Below are 21,199 nucleotides of genomic sequence, written 5' to 3' on the forward strand. Positions count from 1 at the left end.
CACCCGCAATCAGGAAGGGCCACCACGAGTTGGTCGGGCCGATCGGCACTAGAATCCAAGCAGCAAAAGGGTGTCAAGGCTCAGTTCAAAGTTATTTAGGCCCCCGCTACACTTGTCAATGGGTACTAGGAAACTAACTCAAAAGAAGCATAAGGGACACATGGGGCTCCAGATACATCTGCCAAAAGCATCAACAAGAGGGGGCGCCCATTTCAAGAGAGGGGGCTTATTTGACTTGATTTTTGTGCTACAGTGTGCGTGAGTAGTGGGTGCAGGTGCTCACAGCTTTAATGAAAAGCTTGTCTTCTCCCTTTCTCTATGTAGCGCGACGATTTGCTCTTCTCTCTCTCCTCTCCTCCCATATGGTAATTTGCACTAGTTGGGCTTCTCAGATGAACAATGTAAATTATGGGGTTTTGTGTTGTGAAGGCAAGAGCCTTCTGTACAAGAGTGACATTAGAACCGAATGCTAATTGCTAATCCTTCAGGTACGCACAGTTCCATTGCCAAGGAATGCGAAAACAGAGAATTTTCTCGCGTGAAAACTTGTCCGATTTACAGGGGAACTGTCCCATTGCGTGCGCGAGCAACTGAGACACGTGTAAGCGTGCTCACTCCGCTCGAAACGGTCCAAAACAGATAATTACAGCCTGCTGTGTTTTTCTACAGGTGTAGGGTTTCACACCTAAACTGCAGGGAATCGCTTGGGGAGCCTCGGAAAGGCCTTGGGATGCGTGTATAAGGTAGTAGGCACCTAACAGTGGCAAAACAGAAAATCACAAGATGCTGAAATTGACCTGCAGCTCACTAGAAAGCTTCCCATAGGGGAAAGTGTCCTTGACGTGTACTTTTGACCTACAGGGAGTTTTGCGCCGTTATGCTGGCGAAATCGGATCAAAAACCTGCAATTACAACCATGGACAGGTTTGGACAGCTTGGTGAGGGTTAGATAAAAGCGTTTGGATCGTTTATTTGCCAAGAGAGCCTCTGGAAAGCATTGGGTGCCTGTACAAGAAAATTTAGAGAGATTTCGCGCGAGGAATTCGTCTAATTCAAGGGACAAGTGACCCTACAAGTGCGAGAGCTCGAGGGCTATCCACAGAAGTGATCGGCATGCAGATCGGAGCGCAAAACAGACAATTCAGAGAGCTGTAATTTCTCGACAGGTTTTGTAAAGTGCTCTAAAGTGTGTGGAAAGTCACAGTGGACTTGGGATTTTGTCCGTGGAGACTTCTATTGTGGTTATGCTGCCGAAATCGGGTTAGAGTAGAGCAATTTCAGCCCGATAAAAGTGGGACAGCTTGTAGAAGTTTACAGGTTTTTCTCAAGTATAATAAGAATAAAGAAATACCGAAAGGGGCACCAATATTTGGGGCAAACAGGGTGTCGTTGTCTACTTGGTAGAGCTCTAGCTACCAAGCCGTGGTTTGTCTTGAAGTGTTGAATTCCGGTGAGAAGCTTATTCGTGAAGTTCCTTTGTGTCGTAAAGTCTAAAGTAAAGTTACGGGTGAAAGCCAAAGTCTACCGCCCTACGGGCCGGTTTCAGTTGGTGAAAACTTCTTCTGCTTCTTCTTAGGGTTTAGGCCCCTCCACTTAGATCTGCAAGTTGGCTCCGTTCTTCAGTGGACTTGACACATCAACAGTTTGTAACATCCCCCCTTCTTGAAAGAAGAGTAATCGTTCGCGGTTACAATATATCTGCAAAACAACTCAAGTTAGCTCAAAAATTTCCGAGAGACAATCAATTTTCTCATTCCAGAACAGAGCACTTGATATCCTGGGTCATTGGCTTCCCTGAAAAATCTCATCCAATAAGGAGTATGTTCTCATTCCAGATTGGAGCTCTTGATATTCTCGCATAGCAAAATTAGCCATCACACCCAATCTCAAACAGGTGTGTCGATGCACTAAAATTACATAGCTAGGCAATCTCACCCAATTAGGAATATTCAATGGTTGGTAAATCACAATGCAACACAAATGCTCACATATGCATGTTACAAGATTTTGAATAACACCCCCCGAGACAAACGGTCTACGATATGAAGCTACTCAATGACTACCTCATCAGTCCCCCCGCAAATAACATAAAAAAGGTCCGGGCCATGAGCTCAAAGGATTGATACAACCAAACGCTCCCCAGAACGTAGCTTGTATAATCGACCTGTACAACGTAGAGGACGGTACTATTTCAAATACCTGTTAACACAGAACACAATTGCGTCCAGCAACTAGAATGTCACTGTGCACACGAGACCGACACCTTTTAGGGCCCAAAATTGGCGCCCCTTCTTTATTAATCAACAGTTGACGATCCGTACACTTAGGCCAAACTCTCACAAAGCTGTCCAAACCTGGCAAGGGCTGAAAACGTAGGTTTTTGACTTGATTGTCGCAACACAACGGCCCAAAAACCCTTGTAGGTCAAAAAACACCTGTCTAGGACGGATTCCCTCGCAATTTAGGAGCTTTTTTGTGAGCTCACAGAAATTCAGTGTGCTGTAATTCTCTCCTTTTCTGCTGTCGGGTGCCCAAAACCCTGTATACGCATCCCAAGGCTCTCACAAAGCTCCCCTGGTGTTCCCTTGCAATGTAGGTGCGAAACCCTAAACCTGCAGAAAAACAAGCAGGCTGTAATTCTCTATTTTGGATCATTTTTAGCGGAGCGGCCTACACGTATCCCAAGGGCTCCCGCACACAATGGGACAATTCCCTTGTGAATTGGACGAGTTTTCACGCGAGAGAACTCTCCAAACTCGCAATCTTCGCGATGGAACTGTGCATACCTGTGGGGGGTTACTAGTTAGCTAATCCGGTTCCTGTTCAAAAGGCTCTTGCCTTGGCAAACGCGCATAAACCCCCAGAACTATACATATTCATCTGAGTAGCCTAACTAGTGAGGCATTACCATATGTGCCAAAGGGGGGAGAGAGATGCACGAGAGCAAATCATCGCGCTACATGAGACAGAGGAGAAGGCAAGCTTTCCATTAAAGCTGTCAACCTGCACCCACTACTCACACACACACTTTAGGTCACTGAATGAACAAAAATCAGCCCCCTCTCTCTCTTGGGCGCCCCCTCCAGCTGAGGTGCCCTGCAGGTTGCTCTACAACTGCCAAGTGTCCAATTTGCCCCTTTGAGTTAATTCCTTAGTTCCCACTCACTTATAAAGTTGTAGGTGACTTTCCAAGTGGCCCAGATTTCATTTGGGGCACACAGAGTTCCATACTCATCAGAATTCAGTGCTAACAGATCCGACCAGTCCCAAACTAACCGACCTAGACTCCCGATGTGAGAAACCTGTTCGGCCGCAATCGTTTCACACTGGCCATGCAATGTCCACTTGCACCTTTTCAAGGGTTTCGGGAAAACAGGTAAAAATATAAATAAATAAAAAATAAGTAGCACATATTTAGAGAAGGAAACAGGAAAAATACACCTCCTGTTGACAGCCTGTGTCGCTTGGAGATTTCAGCATACAACCAAAAGCTCCCCAGACATCCCGTCTTCGTCATTTCGAGGTTATCAAGCATACAACGAAACACTCCCCAAACATCCCCTTTGCGTCGTTCCAAGGTTTAGACAATACCAAAACAACATTTTTCACTACTCCAATTGGGAGTAAATCACCAAGCATTGAACAATTGAAATCATCACCAAGACACGTTTAAAATAGATACCATTTATTTCAAACAAAATCACCAAATAAGTTCTCAAACAAAATTCAAAAAACTGCTAAATCAAAATGAAAACGCATTCTCAATGCCAATCGAACTCGAAAAGACGACTGGCTTTCCATTTTGAGACTTGCACCAAAAATTAGAGCTAGGTTTGTTAGGTGCAGCGGAATGAATGTTTGAACTTTGCTCAAGATGAGTGCTCCGAACTGTGCTCAAGGATTCCTTTTACTTACGGAAGGGAGAGCCTTCCGTTCCTTTAGTGAGAGAGTGCAATGATCACAAACAAAGTGAATGGACACTGTGCGTGAAAGTGTATGAGACTGAGAGATAGAGAGAGAAGAGAAATACGACACCAGGGACGTTGTAAAACCCTCCTCCAAAGGCCCCACTCTCTATGGCGAGAGCGGTCTACTTATGATTGCACAAATCTCTACAATGCTTTGACTTGCTGACGATGTCGACGACGAGACAGGCTGAAATCTGAAAACGCTAAGGGCTGAAATCTGCAAATCTTCTATCTGCTGAATTCTGACTCTGTGTTGGTGACGATGTCGATGGGCGACGATGCAACGACCAAGCGCTGAAAACGCAGATGCTAAAATCTACGTTTCCGGGCTGAAACTGACCGTGCAGCGAGTGTCACGTGACACATCCCAACCCTATGTGTCCGTGGACAAAAAGCTACACCATAAACAGGGTTTCGTCAAAGTCCAGTCAAGTTAGATTAGAAGTGATCTGGCACTTTTGTGAGTCTATCGTAGACTGTGCATGCCGAGTCACTTCAGAGTAGATGCATATCCTTGATTGCATAAAGCATAAGCATAAGATTCCATCAGTTTCATCAAAGTCAGTTTGGGGATTTTTCAGATGACTTTAGCCTATTTTTCCCTATATTTAACATTTTTCACTTATTTATTAAGTGACTTTTGTTGGGTACTCAGTAGGGAAATTGGGTAAGTTAATTTATAAGCAAAACCCAAGTTAGCACAAAATTGACAGATGAGCAAGGAGCACAGCATGCTACCAAGCAACACGTGTTCCTCCCTCTCTCAGCAAAACCCTCTCCAAGCATCTTGTTGTGAGACCCATTTCCCCGCATCATCCTCAATTGGGATGCCCATTTCTCTGGTTGCCTTAGCGTTTTTCCTCCCATGCAGAGATCGCCAGCAAGCAGTGAGAGCTAGCGTTTTTCGCCTTGGTCAGATCAGCGTTTTTAGCAACTACTAACGCCAGACAAACCTCAGCCAATTCAGCGTTTTCATCAAGCAATTGCAGCAGATCACCATGCCGGGTAAGGAGTTATTAAGCACTTGAAAACCTGCAATTTCAGCAAGAAAAACTCTGCTGTCCCAGCGTTTTTCAGCAAGGAACTTTCCCCCAAAAACGCAGCTAAAGAGCAGATGACAGCAGCGTTTTTCATCATCTTTTCAACCCCGACAAAACAGTCATTTTTTAGCCATTAAACAGCGAGAAACAGTCATTTTCAGCCACCAAGAAAGTCACAGATTTCAGCCTAAGTCGCCGTCGTCGTCATCGACATAGTCCCATTGCATCAATCCATTGCATTCGCATTGTACGTTTTTGGACAATCAAGTAGACACTCTCGCCGACGAGAGTGGGCCTTCGGAGGAGGGTTTTACAACTCTCCGTGTCGTATCTCTTCTCTCTCTTCTCTAAGTCTCATTCACTTGCACGCACAATATCCACTCACTTTGTTGGTGATCATAGCACTCTCCATAAGACAGAAAGCTCTCTCTTTCCCTAAGAACTAAAAGGAACCTCGAGCAATAAAGATCACTAATCTTGAGAAAATACAACATTCATCGCTGCACCTTACATTGGTATGAGAGCTTTAGTAGTGTGTTCTGCATTACTCAAGGAAAAGAACCACAATAATTTTTTTGCTTGTTGCGATCGCACGAACCCAAGTTTCACTTGGGCATGGCGATTCCTAATCGTTTGTTTTGTTGAAGAGTGACAGGAATCCCAAGAAAGAAGGGCTTGTCCAGCCTCCCTTGTGTCTCTATTCACTCATTGAGAGCGGACCGTGCACTTAGCAGCCGGCCAATCGACTGTGAGGTGGGAAAAATCAACCTTGGCGTGAGCGCAAGCCGCCAAGGGGTGCGCCTGCAGAAAGAAAAGGGTAGAACTGGGTGAAGAGAAGATCCTTCTTTCAACCGATTTGCAAGCTCAAGACCCCTCAAGAACCTCAAGATCCTCAAGAACCCAGATTCTCCGAATCAAGGACCTCAAGAACCTCAAGACCCTCAAGAACAAGTTCCTCGAGAGCTTAAGACCCCAAGATCATAGTGCATGGCGTCACCCGAAGCGGCATGGATACTTCTCATTCAGGTGATGAGTACGAGAGAGGCGACGAAGGATTCTCCCACCAGGAGATTTTTCCAACCCTCCCCTTCGCCATCTACACCAGACCCTATGGAGGCAATGGTCAAGCAGATGATGGCCATGATGGATAGACAGGAAGACAAGCGCCTTGCTTAGAGAACGCGAGCGCCTTGCTCAGGACCGTGGCGCGATGACAAAATTGCAAGAATGACCACAGATCAAGCAGCCAAGGACCGCGAGCGCGACGAAAGAAACGCAAGATTTGCCGCACAACAAGAAGAAAATCGGCTTGCTCTCAAACGAGAACGCGCTGAATGAAATGAACGAAAAGCAGAAAAGGAGGCCGAGCGTAAAGCTCAAAGGGAGCTTCGCAATCAAGAATTTATTGCCCAACTCCTCGCTCGAAGACTGAACCACCCAAAGATCGTGGGAGTTCGTCAAGTGGCACAAGCCACGATGCGGATTCACACAATCCAGTCACAGAGAAGTTGACTTTCAGTTAGTATGACGGTAAGATGGATGCTACTGTTATTCATTCTTGGTTGCATCAATTTAATGCTTATTTGCGACAACTAAGAAAACAAGCAATAGCAAGTTTTGACGGCAGCTATGTACCTTGTCGCTGATGCCATAAATTGGTACCAGGCATGGCAAGAGGCACAGCTAGCCGCGCACCTAGGGCAGCCGACGATCTCACGCCCCTCTTTTAGTTGGGTTGATTTCCAAGACAAGCTCAAGGCGCGGTTTATGCCACTCAGTATCTTGCACGATTGAAGGACGATTGGCGAGCTCTCAAGCAAAATGGTATGCCGGTTATGTCTTTCTCTAATCGTGTTTTGCAGCTTGGCACTCAATTACGCAAATCAGATGCGAAACGCAAGGAGGCATTTCTTTTACGGATTGGACGAGTATCAAGTATGATGTCGAGGTACTCGATCCCATCGATCTCAACAAAGCGGTAGCAATTGCTCTCGCCCACGAGATGAAGCACAACAAAGGAAAGCCTAAGGAAAACAAGATCTCAATGAACCCCGCAGAAGTCTCAGAACACACAGAATGGTAAGAACAAAAAGAACGGTAAGAATGGTAAATCTTCTAGCCCTTCTTCCTCTAATTCCTCGGAAAAGAACTTTAACAATGAATCTAAGGGTAAAGCTAAAGCACCTGCAAAAACCTAAGCAACACCATGATGAAAAAGCTTCACAAGGAATTATAGGAGGATACATCACAGCTGAAGAACAAGTGATTTATGCTAAAGAAGGTAGATGTTTTCAATGTCACATTAAGGGTCACATTAAGAAAAACTGTCCTAGACAGTCCCACCTAAAGAACCAAAGGCACCCGCAACTACCACAAACTTATCACAACACAACCTGCATCTTTCATGACTCTGACACACACATTGATGAATCTCTCATGAAGTGTTATGGTCATGTAAAAGGACAGCGTTTTACCATATTGTTTGATCCAGGCAGTATGCATGATGTCCCCCTCTTGTTGAGAGAGCCCGCCTAGAGGTTAGTCAGAAATCTCCTATCGAGGTTTCTGGCTTCGCTCCTGGTATGGACTCTCTCATCACGAAGGAGTGCCTTGATGTGATGTTTACCGTTCAACAAGCTTTTTTCGTAGGAAATTTCTTGTGTCTCCTCTCTCAGGATGTGATATGATTTTAGGCATGAAATGGTTTCGTGAACTGAACCCTCTCGTTGATTGGGAGGCTCTAACTCTCACTTTGCATGCCAAAACAGATTCCCCCTCATCATTCGTGCTAAGGAGGGCTTGCATTCTTTGCCTCTCATCTCGCATGTGCAGGTAAAGCGTGAATTACGACGAGGAGCACAAGCGGCATTCATATATGCCGCCCCAGATTTCCCAGAGCATTCAGGCTCCAGGTAAGTATTCGGAGTTGTTTACGAAATTTAAACATCTCTTTTGCCAGATGATCTTCCACCTCGTCTCCCACCAAAGCGGCGGAGGACCACCGCATCGAGCTTATGGAGGGAGCGTAGCCGGTCAGTAAGACTCCCTACCGTTTGAACAAGTCACAGGAGGAAGAGTTAGAGCGACAACTCACGGAGTTGGTGGCTAGAGGATTCATACGTCCTAGTGTAAGTCTTTGCTGCCCCTATTTTGTTCGTTCGCAAGAAGGAAGGTTCGTCTCGTTTGTGTGTTGATTACAGCGCATTAAACAAGATGACCGTCAAGAACAAGTTTCCGATGCCTCGCATTGAGTATATCTTGGATAGGCTCAATGGGGCAAAGGTTTTCAGCAAGGTCGATCTCAAAAGTGGGTACCATCAAGTACGGGTATTCAAAGGCGACATTTTCAAGACCGCCTTTCGCACCGAGCGAGGGCAATGGGAGTATATTGTTATGCCTTTTTGATTGACAGGAGCCGTGGGTACATTCAATCGTCTCATGGTAGGTCATTTCGGCGACATGGTAGGTGTATGTGTGTTCATCTTTTTAGATGATATTCTCATTTTTTCTGTATGCGAGGAACTACTGCGGGAAGGTGAGGTCTACGAGGTTCGGGACTTGATCTGCGGTGTCTAAGGGCTAAAAACTGAAAATGCTTATGGTTCTTGATGTTCCGTCGCGGTAAATCTGCAAAACGCTGGGACTGATCTGCAAATAAAAAACGCTAGGGCTGAAAATGGCTCTGTTGTCGCCGGATGGCCTGCAACTGCAAAACGCTAGGTCTCTTGTTGAGTCTTCTGTCGCCAGGGATCTGCAAGTGCAAAAACGCTGGCTGATCTGGTCCAAAACGCTAGGTGGTTGCTGTGGAGCAAAAACGCTAGACTTGGGGTTCTGCTGAGAAGCTGCCTATTGAGCGTGTGCTCATGCTGCCTCTTCTTCCAAAAAGTGCTAGTCTAGGTTTGCTTATATACAAACTTACTCGATTTTCCCTACCTACTTTCCAACAAAAGTCACTTAAAAATAATAAGTGAAAAATGTCAAAAATAGGTAAAATAGGCTAAAATCACTTCCCCCGATGGATTCTGATGGGAATGCTTGTGATCATGCTGTGTGCAACCAGAGGATATGCATCTACACTAAGTGACTGGACATGCACAGTCCGCGAACAAACTCACAAAAGTGCCAGATCACTTGCTAATCTCGACTGACTGGACTGAACTGAACTCTTGCTATGTTGTAGCTTGTCCACGGACACAGGGTTGGATGTGTCACGTGACATCCCCTCCTTTTCAAAGTGAGGTACTGGTACCGAACTGTATGGCATCGAGGGAGATTGCCAATAGTATTCGGAATCCTGGAAGAGACTCTTCGCAAGCCCACTCTGATGTGTGGGTCATGCGGTACTTGAACTTCATAAAGGTCTGCAACGCTTGCTTCTTTGGGCCGCGCCGAAAGCGACAAAGTCTTTTGTGGCTCCTTCGATGCTTCAACTTCGTCGAGTGTCATGCTTCTTTCTTCTTCAAGAATCTCCATGGCTGAAAATTCTTGAACCCATTTCCAACACAAAACCATGAACATACCTATTCCATGTAAAGTGAGTGGAAAAAATCTTGTCTTCCTCAAAGACTGTGCATGCAATGTAGATAAACAAATAGACGGAGTGCCAAACCGTTCACCACACACACGCAAACAATGAGATCGAATCTGTCTCTTTTGATCTAAAGCAATCAACTGTGGCAATTCACAACGGAAATGCCCATGCTTGGTGCTCATACTTTTATGTGCTCTTTCTATGAATGTGTCATGCCAAGGAAGAGACATGGAATGTGACTTCCTTACATACATACGTTTCAGCTTTTCATGAAAAATCTGCATACATCCTTGCTCATCCATGAGTGAAACGTGCTCAACATACAATATGTCATACCTAGGAAAAGGGATCACATAAAGATGCTGACGAAAATATAGGAAACGATCGCGAATGAAACACTCGAACAATGCATGTTGACCAATCATGCGAACACATAGTACTTCCTGTGAGGGTTCTTTGGACCTAGGCTCGAGAGCCAAGATCGGTTCTTCGTGACTGATCGAATTTGCAACGAGGTTAGCTTCGCTAGAAACAGTATCAACTAACACATCATCCTTGTGAACAATCACATCATCTTCATGCAAATCATCATGCTTGTCATTGTCATCCAAATCATCATGCTTATCATTGTCATTCAAATCATCATCATGCAAATCATGTGTGTCATGGTTTGGAGAAGAAGAGACTGAGAGAGTCTCCTTCTCCTGATTCTGTGCAAAGTGCGCCTGCACTTGAGAAAATAGTCGCAACATCTCTTCCATGTGTCGGTCATTCGTTGCCTTTCTTGCTTTCTTCTCGCGATCAAATTCGGCTTGTCTTTCTTTGTTTTCTGCTTGTCTTCCGTCGCACTCACGATCCAATTTGGTTTGCTTACTTTGGCTTCCAAGCGTGCTTGCTCGCGCTCACGCGCTATGGCTGCCATTCTTTCTTCGTGTTCGCGCTTCATTTCTGCTTTTCTTTCTGCTCTTCTTGCTTCACGTTCTAACTTCCTGTCCATAAACATCTGCTCCAACTCCTCCATAGGAGTTAGTGCAATCCTTGGTGTAGATGGGGAAGAGGGAGGGTCGGAAACAACCCTCCTAGAGGGAAAAAATTCTTCTTCGCCTCTTCATGCTCATCACCTCCAGCGAAGTATCCATTCCGCTTCGAGTGATGACCATCCACTGAAGTCTTGGGTTCTTGTGGGTTCTTGTGGTCTTGGGTTCTTAAGTTCACGGGGAACTTGGGTTCTTGGGAGTCTTGGGTGCTTGGGTGCTTGAGTGTCTTGAGGTTCTTGCGGTTCTTGAGGTTCTTGGGTGCTTCTTTCGCATGCAATCTGTGTTAGAGAAGGATCTTCTCTTCACCCGAGTTCTGCTCTTTTCCGCGGGGCGCACCCCTTGGCGGCCTTGCGCTCACACCAAGGTTGCTTTTTCCAACCTTATATCGATTGGCCGGCCGCTAAGTGCACGGTCCGCTCTCGATGAGTGAAAAGAGGCACAAGGGGAGGCTGGACAAGCCCTTCTTTCTTGGGATTCTTGTCACTCTTCAAAAACACGATTAGGAATCGACACGCCCAAGCGAACTTGGGTTCGTGCGACCGCAACAAGCAAAAAAAAAATTCTTGTGATTCTTGTGGTTCTTTCCTTGAGTGATACATAACACTGTCAAAGCTCTGATACCAATGTTAGGTATAGCGGAATGAATGTTTGAACTTTGCTCAATATGAGTGCTCCGAACTGTGCTTATAGATTCCTTTTACTTACGGAAGGAGAGCCTTCCGTTCCTTTAGTGAGAGAGTGCAATGATCACAAACAAAGTGAATGGACACTGTGCGTGAAAGTGTATGAGACTGAGAGATAGAGAGCGAAGAGAAATACGACACTAGGGATTGTAAAACCCTCCTCCGAAGGCCCCACTCTCTATGGCGAGAGCGGTCTACTTATGATTGCACAAATCTCTACAATGCTTGGACTTGCCGACGATGAGGACGACGACGAGACGGGCTGAAATCTGAAAACGCTAAGGGCTGAAATCTGCAAATCTTCTATCTGTTGAATTCTGACTCTATGTTGGTGATGATGTCGATGGCGACGATGCAACAACGACGTTGTGAAAACGCAGATGCTGAAATCTGCATTTTCCGGGCTGACACTGTAAACCTTGCGGAAACTGACCGTGCGGCAAGGAACTGATGCGGGAAGGTGAGATCTGCGAGGTTCGGGACTTGATCTGCGGTGTCTAAGGGCTAAAAACTGAAAACGCTTATGGTTCTTGATGTTCCGTCGCAGTAAATCTGCAAAACGCTGGGGCTGATCTACAAATAAAAAATGCTAGGGCTGAAAATGGCTCTGCTGTCACCGGATGGCCTGCAACTGCAAAACGCTAGGTCTCTTGTTGAGTCTTCTATCGCCAGGGATCTGGAAGTGCAAAAACGCTGGCTGATCCGGTCCAAAACACTAGGTGGTTGCTGTGGAGCAAAAACGCTAGGCTTGGGGTTCTGCTGAGAAGTTGCCTGTTGAGCGTGTGCTCCTGCTGCCTCTTTTGCCAGAAAGTGCTAGTCTAGGTTTGCTTATATACAAACTTACTCGATTTGCCCTACCTACTTTCCAACAAAAGTCACTTAAAAATAATAAGTGAAAAATGTCAAAAATAGGTAAAATAGGCTAAAATCACTAGAAAATTCCCCTGAAGGATTCTAACGGATTCTGATGGGAATGCTTATGATCATGCTGTGTGCAACCAGAGGATATGCATCTACACTAAGTGACTGGACATGCACGGTCTGCGAACAAACTCACAAAAGTGCCAGATCACTCGCTAATCTAGACTGACTGGACTGAACTGAACCTTGCTATGCTGTAGCTTGTCCACGGACACATAGGGTTGGATGTGTCACGTGACAAGGTTTCTTCCTAAATTTATAGCCAACTGTAACAAACTGCTGAGGTGTCGACCTACTGAAGAACGGAGCTACCGCCGAGGGGCCTAAACCCTAAGAAGAACAAGTAACAGAAGAAGTCCTACCGACTTATGGGGACGCCATTCGATGGAGCCCCAAGTGACAGGATTAAAATAAAGCAGGACCTGCACACACATACACGCAAAAATTGATGACGTGGCATATTTTTGAAGATTGCGCTGGCATGATGACGTGGCAAGCTGTACGGATTTCCGCGTTTTGCGCTAGCTGATGACGTGCCAGGCTGTACGGATTTCCGTGATTTACGCTCTTTTTGGCTTTGCTTTTGGACCAGATGCTTTTGAGTTTGAAGGCTTTTTACTATAAACTGCTTTTGGGCCTAGGGCCTTTAAATATGAGGTTAGGGCTCATTCTCTTGCATGCTTCCTGGAGAAGGTGCAGAGTCTGGAGTACGGCTTGTACTTTGATGATGCAATATAAAGAAATACCGAAAGGGGCGCCAAGGTTTGGGGCCAATACTCTCTGGGGTGGAATTTCGCCACTCCGTGTCGCGTGTCGTCTCTCTTTCAGTTCAGTTGTTATTGAAGTGCTAAAAGTCTGTTCAGTCTGCTCTTTTCTATTGGCACGTGGTGCCCGTCTTGTGACACCAACCGCAGCATGGTCCAAAAGCTCTTGAATGATCGAAACTAGCTTGATCAGACAATGTTCTTGTAGCGGTGATGATAGTCCCAAGATATAGCAATCACACTAGGCCTCCAAGGTTATCGGCTTGAGAAGAGCACCTGCTGAGAGATGTCAAGAAATTTCAAGTTGTAATCTGCTAGGGTTTTCGTGGCAAGCATTTCAGGCTACCCCACTCTGCTAGAAGCTGCACTCCGAAGGAAAATGTTTGAAGGCATGTAACTTCGGCCAAAAGTTTTCTTGAAGCTTGCCAAGTCCTTGAAGTGTGCGGCTTGGTAGCTATAGATATCCACCACTTCATGGCACTGCCTCTAAGAAAAACAGTGGCTCAAAACAAAAATCTTTGATCCTTCTCTTGCAAGTGATCTTGGGTTCTTCATGGCTTATGCCCCATAAGCCAGAGCCATGAAGACGGAACTGCGCCTGATGCACGATGGACTACGGAACCGGCTCGGATCTACATTCGCTAGCCTCTCCGTTGCAGTCCGGTACTTCGGCAGCCCATCGAGCCTCTCCTCGGCCATTTCCTCGCCGGCATCGAGTGCTTCCATTGCTGTCCATCATCGGCATCGTCAAGATCTGCGTTTTCAGCCCTTCATTTCTGTCACATCGGGAGCACAAATCAGCCCCAGATCTACCCCTTGGTGGCCATCAGCAATTCTACATCGAGACGGATCGAAAGGTGCACCAAATCAACCCCGGAGGTGCTTCATCTTGAAGAGTTACTGAGGCGACATTCTCCATTCGAGTCAGTAGAGTCTGCACTTGAGGTATGCATGTGTGTACATTCCATTTACGCAATCTAAAGCAAATACCACATTGACAGCCGTGTGGGGGGCCCTTAAGAGGGTTGGTTGGGACCCAAGTGGGTCTCTCTCTCTCTCTCTCTCTCTCTCTCTCTCTCTCTCTCTCTCTCTCTCTCTTCAGGGAAAGAGGAAGGAAACATCATTCTAGCTAAAAGCAATCACTAACGCAAGCAAAAGAAGTAAAAGATAGGTGGAGGTGTAAAACCTAGATCTTCATCATTTCAATTCCGCTGCACCTGACATTTAAGTTGCAAGAGGTTTTTCTCTTTTAAAACTCTAACCCCTTAGGCTCCATCGGCCATCTTCTAGGTTCAATTTCTCTTGTCCCCTTGGCCATTCCTTTCCAGTTGGATATGCCACATCATCACTTTGTGACAGGAACAATAAAAAGTGTTTAATATGTATTTTCGGGGACAGGCAAATAGTTCAAGTATAATACAGAATGTATTTATCGGTTATTTACTATACACGGTTGTACCATTCAAATGATGGTAGTAAGTTTTGGTGTCATTGGCCTTTTGGTATATCGATAGAATATTCATTCTCTCTCTCTCTCTCTCTCTCTCTCTCTCTCTCTCTCTCTCTCTCTCTCTCTCTCTCTCTCTCTCTCTCGTCCAGCTGCTACGGAGAGACAAGCCCAGATGATGGCTGACATCTACCACATTTTATATCCCCTATTAGCACAGGATGGAGCTAGCCAGCTTGATGCATCTACATTAATGCACTACCCTCAAGCATATAGACATGCACATATCCCTAGTACTAGCTCCATCCCCATCCACATAGATCCCATCATACACCAGGGACCAGTTTGGACTGTTTTGTCTTTCCCGATAGATGGAGGACACACACATATATACTTGATTTGACTAATAGGCCGACTTTGCCTCATATAGACGATAAAAATATCTCTCTCTCTCTCTCTCTCTTCTCTCTCTCTCTCTCTCTCTCTCTCATACACAATGTACACCTGAACGTGCTCCTTTGGATCGACTGCCACCGACTGTACTGACCAATTGTTATTGCAAAGGCTAATGTGAGGATCAAGAGAGTGAGCTAAAGAGGGAGCCATGCCACCAGTTACAAAAAACTGCTGAGGAGTACCCCATGTACACTTCTATCAATGCCGTTGACGGAGCTTTCTGACACATCAGTATACAACATTTCTTCGCAGCTACCATGCCAAAGGCGGCAGCTGTAAGATGTGATCCGTGCCTCTGCCAATAGTAGGCGTACTGAGGTACCTGATGCCATTTGAGCTCTGCCACAGTCCTACCAGCAACATCCGAAAATTGCAGATTCTCTGAGCCAAATTTGTCCTGCAACTTTGAGCTTGAAGTGGCTTCACCTCTTCGAGCCCCTTGCGGAGCAATCGACCTGTAAACATATCCTGCTTGGCCTTGACTGAAGACCAAAAGGCTGATGCATAATGATTTTGCATAGAGCTTGCTCTGTCTGCTTTCTAATCTTCGAGTAACCTTCACAAACGAGCAGGCAGGCGGCTTTAACGAGGACGCCATTGCCTCCATGCAAGCTTCAAAGTATCTGATCACCAAAACGTTGTACAAGAAAGGCAGAGTGTAATTGGTTCATATTCTTAGCAAGAAAACTTTGCAGAGTGGATCTTATGTCAGTATGGTGGACAAAAAATTGAGCTCCGTGCTCGGAGTGCTCAGTGAAAAATTAAGCTAAAAATATTAAAGTTTAGCTTTGAAATTACCCAACATTGAGTCTGAGTCTTTTCAAAAGCCCCAGTAGTCTAGTAGAGCTTGAGTGTCAAAGGCATCTTCTAGAATAGCCTCTAATCATAAGCTTGATTGGCACTCTCGTCTGTGACAATCTTGGTTGATGATTCGCCAGAACCAAGAAAAATATACTTTTTTGACTTTGGTCCTAGGCCAAGCTAACGTCTCATCGACTTTGGAGCACCGCAAAACAATTTATAGCGAGAAGAATTCAACATGCACATAATAATGCTCACCAAGCTTTTTGAAAAGTGAATCTAATTTTTAGAATAGACAACCAAAGTGATGGTGTGTAAATGAGCAATTTAATTTCAAAATCAAGGTATTGATGTGTTTCTTGAAAATCATAGTTATGAAAATTGAGTAAACTTATTGCAAAGACAAGTTATAAAAAATTGAGTAAACTTACAAGTTATTATTGATAGATTAGGATGGATTAGTGAGAGCAGCACAATGATTAGAAATGCATCACCGCGGAACACTTGAGACCCAAAGTTTTTTGAGTTGGACTATTCTAAAAACCATGTATAGCCAAGTAAGAATGACTCTTTTTATACCAAGCATGTGGAGCTTGCTTTGAGCCATACAAAACTTTCTTAAGCATGCACACCTTGTTTTGTTCCTTTTTGAACAAAACCTCGAGGCTATGCTACTTGCACTTCCTCATGCAAATCATCATTCAAAAATGTAGTCTTTATGTCTATTTGTGTACATTTCAACCATTATGACCGCCAATGCTCAAATGCTACTAATGGTTGTCATACGACAAGTGAGCAAAAAGTCTCATCAAAATCAATGCTCCCTTGAGCACACCCTTTTGTCATGATTTAGCCTTATAGTGATCAACACTACCATCATGCTTACTTTTTTACTTAAAGATCCACTTATAGCAATGGCTTTTTTGCTAGGGGTAAGTCACACAAAGACCATGTGCCATTCTTCACAATAGCATCATACTCAAATTGCATTGCATCCAACCAATTTTCCATTTTTTGTGCTTCGTCAAATGACAGGTTCTTCCTCCCTCTAGCCTACTCATTTTTATCCCTATCATCATCAATTACATCTTGTAAATATGCATTGAAAACTGGCTGATTTGTAACATCATTTACAACCTACATAGCTCCACATGTGCTTCATTAGGACTTATATTCATACTCCACCATTGAATAGATGCAACAACGTATGGTATGCATTTTGTGAGCTCATATATGTCTCCTTGGTACATGCTAACAACGATTGAACTGCATTGTCCACAAAAAATAGATTTCAACTAATCACGTTATGCTTTGTTTGTGAATGATATAACCTGTAACTTTTGCTTTCTGGACTATAACCAACAAAAATACATTTCCAAGCCTTATCATCCAATTTTTAGCATTGTTCCTGATCACCAAAGCATAAGCCAAGTAAACAAAGACACGCAAGTGTCCAATAGATGATTTCTTGCATGCCAGGCATGGAGTGATCGATGGCAATGCTTTAGTGGGACTCCTGTGTAGTACATAAATAGTGCACATGATAGCCTCAAGCCAAAATAGATTGGCAAAGCTTGGCTCTTGATTATGCATCATGTCATCTCCATAAATGAAATGTTTTCCCTCTTATCAACACCATTTTGTTGAGGAGCATAATGCTTTGTACATAGGCGTTTATCCCATGACTTGCAAGAAATGCATTGAATTTTTTAGCATATATTCTCCCCTCGATCAAGACGAAGGATGCCCACACTACAATAAAATACATTTACAGCCATAAACAAAAATTTATTTAAGCATGCAAACACTTTTGCCTTTTCCTTAAGCAAATACATCCATGCATGTATGGAGTAATCATCAATAAAACTCATGAAATAAAAATGATTTGTAAAAGACGAACTATGCATCGGGCCAAAAATGTCATTATGGACAAGCTAAAATTTGTGAGTAGCCCGCACAAAACTATCCTTAGGAAGGATTGCTCATACATGTTTCAATGGTGCTCCAGAGGGGGCAGCAAAGCAACCATCTCATATTTTTTGCAAACGCAAACTTCCAACTTTCATATGTAAGCATTGAGCTTGTAGAACATAGAAAATAAAGTACTAGATACACAATAGTATCACCAAAATTGGGATCATGCACATTACATTGGTCATTCACAAAATTGACAACAAGACCAAGTTTTCCAAGTGTAGATTCAGACAAAAGGGTCTTTTTTATCCCAGATGCATACAAACTCATCCAAGAGCTACCACCTGCATTAGTAAGCACAATATTCCCAACTCCCTTGATGGGATAAGAGGCATTATTGCACACATGACAATATTTTTCACCGAAAACTGTCGCAAGAGAAGTGAACAAATCACGATGAGGTTTAATGTGCTTACTTACACCATTGCAGAGTAAAGTATATAATCCATAATTTTGCGATACATGCATCATAAACACATAGGTCATATTAACATTGCACACAAAAAAGCCCGTTTTACATCTTGCAAAAGATTTTCTAAATCTGCATTGGAAGAAGCGCTTGCCTTTTTCTTTCAAACCTTTGTAGCCTTATGCTTTAAAACATTGCTTGATGAAATGATCATTTATCCTACGGTAATGTTTCAACTTCTTCTTGCCTCTATTGCCAAACTTCTCATACCTATTTCTGTTTGAAGAAACAACATATGTGGGGGCAGGCTATTACAGTAGAAGCTTTGGAAGTGGAAACAACAACATTTTCTTATGGTGTGCAGACACAAATGACTATTAAATAATACGTTGCTTAGTCATATTTTAATTGAATTGGGCCCCTTGCATCAACATAGAGACAAGGACATCGAATTCACATCATCAAGTTTTCCTCTCTATCACAAGCCTAAAGGTAAGGCAAAAGTCTGATAAGAATCTGACAAAGCATCAAGAATTGTATGCACAAGAGAACTATCAGGAACACATGTCACCAATGGAAATTAAGTTTCATTGGGAGCTTTAGTCTCTACAAGAAATACATCCATGTCATCCTCCTCATACATAACCTTGGACTACATGTCTTTATGTAGGTAATCCATTTTGGTCAAATTTGACCCTGCATATAGAAAAGCTAGTCTATCCCATGCTTGCTTTTTTGTTTATGATGAAAAAATGTATAGAGTAATGAAGTTGAAAGAACATGCAATAAATGCACAAGAATTGCACATCCTTATCATCTCAATGTCCTTTTTAGCATTAAACAACACAACTAAGTAGAAGAACTTCTAGAACCCGCACGATCATTTGTAGAATGTGTATCCATAGAACCTGGTCTACATCATAACCTTGCACAATGTTCCAAACACCCTTTGCAATAGAACAACGTTTCATCATGCATGCCAAAAGTGGGTAGTTGTCTCCATTTGATTTTTCCTAGCAAAAAGCATGCGAAAAACATCATTGTTGTTAGCCCCCTTTAAACATGGCTAGTGTGTTGCGTGTAGAGGAAAAACTACACAAAAATAAACATGTGCTATATAGCACAACCCACTGAAGACTATAAAGTTCTATTTTTGGAGGAATGTGAATTGTTAAAACCTTCACAAAGAATGTGCTATATAGCACAACCCACTGAAGACTATAAAGTTCTAGTTTTGGAGGAATGTGAATTGTTAAAACCTCACAAAAGAATGAAATTGCATGCACAATATTGCCAATAGTGGAAATGAAGGCAGAAATGACTCAAATCAAAATTGTGACAAGATCAAAGAATTTCCCAAAGATTATGTCACCCTGTAACACACACTCAAAATCACCAATTGGAGAACATCAATGGAAAGGGTGTTGAAAATCCTCCCTTGAATGTTGAAGCCCATTTTGATACCAATCTTTGTTAATATGGTTGCACAAATGCATGCAAAGATGGACAAATGAAGTAGAAGTTCAAGAGCACACGTCACAATAAGTAGTATTATTGAGTGTGCTAATACAAAGATAAAGCTTACCCTATAATGATGGGCATATAATAGAAGATGGGGATGAGACCTCCTAATGAGGAAAAAAATGCCTTGTTGATCCTAAGTGTGTTCATGCATATTACTATGATTGACTAAGGATGGTACACACACCAAGATACAATATAGAGCACACGAAGGTAGTGTTTTCATGTAGATGTCAGTGTATAGGACAAACCCCACATCCCCAACAACCCTTCCCTTAGGGTTTTTATTGAACTAGATGGAACCACTTCTACCAAGCTTAAAGCCTTTTTCTTTCAAGTTTTTATAGGTTTTGGGGGTAATACTTTGAAAATGACATGCCTTCTACCACAATCTTGATAGTAAATCATAGGAGCATTTGTTCTTTCAATGGTTGTGAGCTTGATAGGTATGAAAACCCACTAGCCTTCTATTTAGGCTGTGGTTTTGCAACTAGAGCTCTCGCTCCACCATTTGCTATGAAATGGATTGGACTTACCACTTAGCCTTACATAGCAAGGTTGGTCCTTAGTAGGTGCTAGTATGTACCATCCTTCCTCCATAGGCATTGAAGAGCTACCATCATTGTAGGGAGTAATTGGAACTATTTCTTGCTCCTCTCCTTGCTCTTTGGGTTGCGTCAACTTTATAGGAATAAAATTTCCACTCAAAGAAGGAGGTTGATGTCCTAAAATAGCTTGAGGTCTCTTTATCCCTGCAATAGGCTTTGGCATTTGATAAAATAGTAGGTGGATACCTATATGCCAATTGTCCTTGTGGTCTCATGGAAAATATTGCACATTCCTATCATATTTAGGCCTATATTAGCTCTCATGCATATCATGACTAGTCCATTTTCCCTTATTGTCTCTAAAGACTTGCTATCATCTGATTTCTCTTCTTGATCATCTCCTTGTAGTTAGCCATGGGAGGGGTTATTGTCGGCCCCTTTTGGTAGGTATGGAAATTATCATTCTATTCATTCTCATCTCTATTTCTTTGTCATCCTCTCCATAAATCTCACAATTGTCTCCCAAATCCACCACGTCAAGCATACATGCTTCTAATGCAGTGTGTTTCATGATACAAAAACTTGTGTAAAGCTTCTTGTTTAGACGGCATTTTTTGTGTGTGCATAAAAGTCATACACTCTTTTTGCTATTAATACTTGGTTAAAACCATTTAGATGATCGTAAAGATCCCAAGTCCCATTGTATTTCTTTAACCCTCAGGGGATTCACTCTATATACAAAAATGGGTGCCACCTGCGAGCGGACAACTTTGATAAAACCCCTATATATGACTCATATTAGGGAATATGACCCCCCTTTTTATGCTTATACGACAATCAATGAATACATTATCATACCTCTATCTTACATATAAAATTTAGGTCTCGCATGATCTAACTAAGTAAAATTAGTCAAAGATTGTGTAGCATAGTGACTGGCAACGTACTAAGAAACCACTTCTGTTGATAACTAGATGTACCCTCAACATGTCTTAGTTTGACTTTCAATCTATGTGCCCGATCAGCATGCATTCTGGCTACTCCTCCAATTATGACCCATCCAAAGCTGGTGAAGATCAACCCTTGACCTGCTACAAAT

General features: G+C 43.4%; 1 pseudogene across 1 annotated transcript in view; it reads right to left on the reverse strand.

Annotated features, from left to right (window-relative positions):
- Positions 1-15,454, reverse strand: part of LOC147464018 (protein NDH-DEPENDENT CYCLIC ELECTRON FLOW 5-like) — a 29,912-nt pseudogene extending 14,458 nt beyond the window's left edge. Inside the window, exon 1 of the transcript XR_015185557.1 lies at positions 14,896-15,454. The product of XR_015185557.1 is annotated as a protein NDH-DEPENDENT CYCLIC ELECTRON FLOW 5-like (transcript). The remainder of the gene's footprint in view (positions 1-14,895) is intronic.
- Positions 15,455-21,199: the final 5,745 nt, after the last annotated feature.

Source organism: Adiantum capillus-veneris, chromosome 2, assembly GCF_014529385.1.
Source record: "Adiantum capillus-veneris isolate H3 chromosome 2, ASM1452938v2, whole genome shotgun sequence".
Lineage (NCBI taxonomy): Eukaryota > Viridiplantae > Streptophyta > Polypodiopsida > Polypodiales > Pteridaceae > Adiantum > Adiantum capillus-veneris.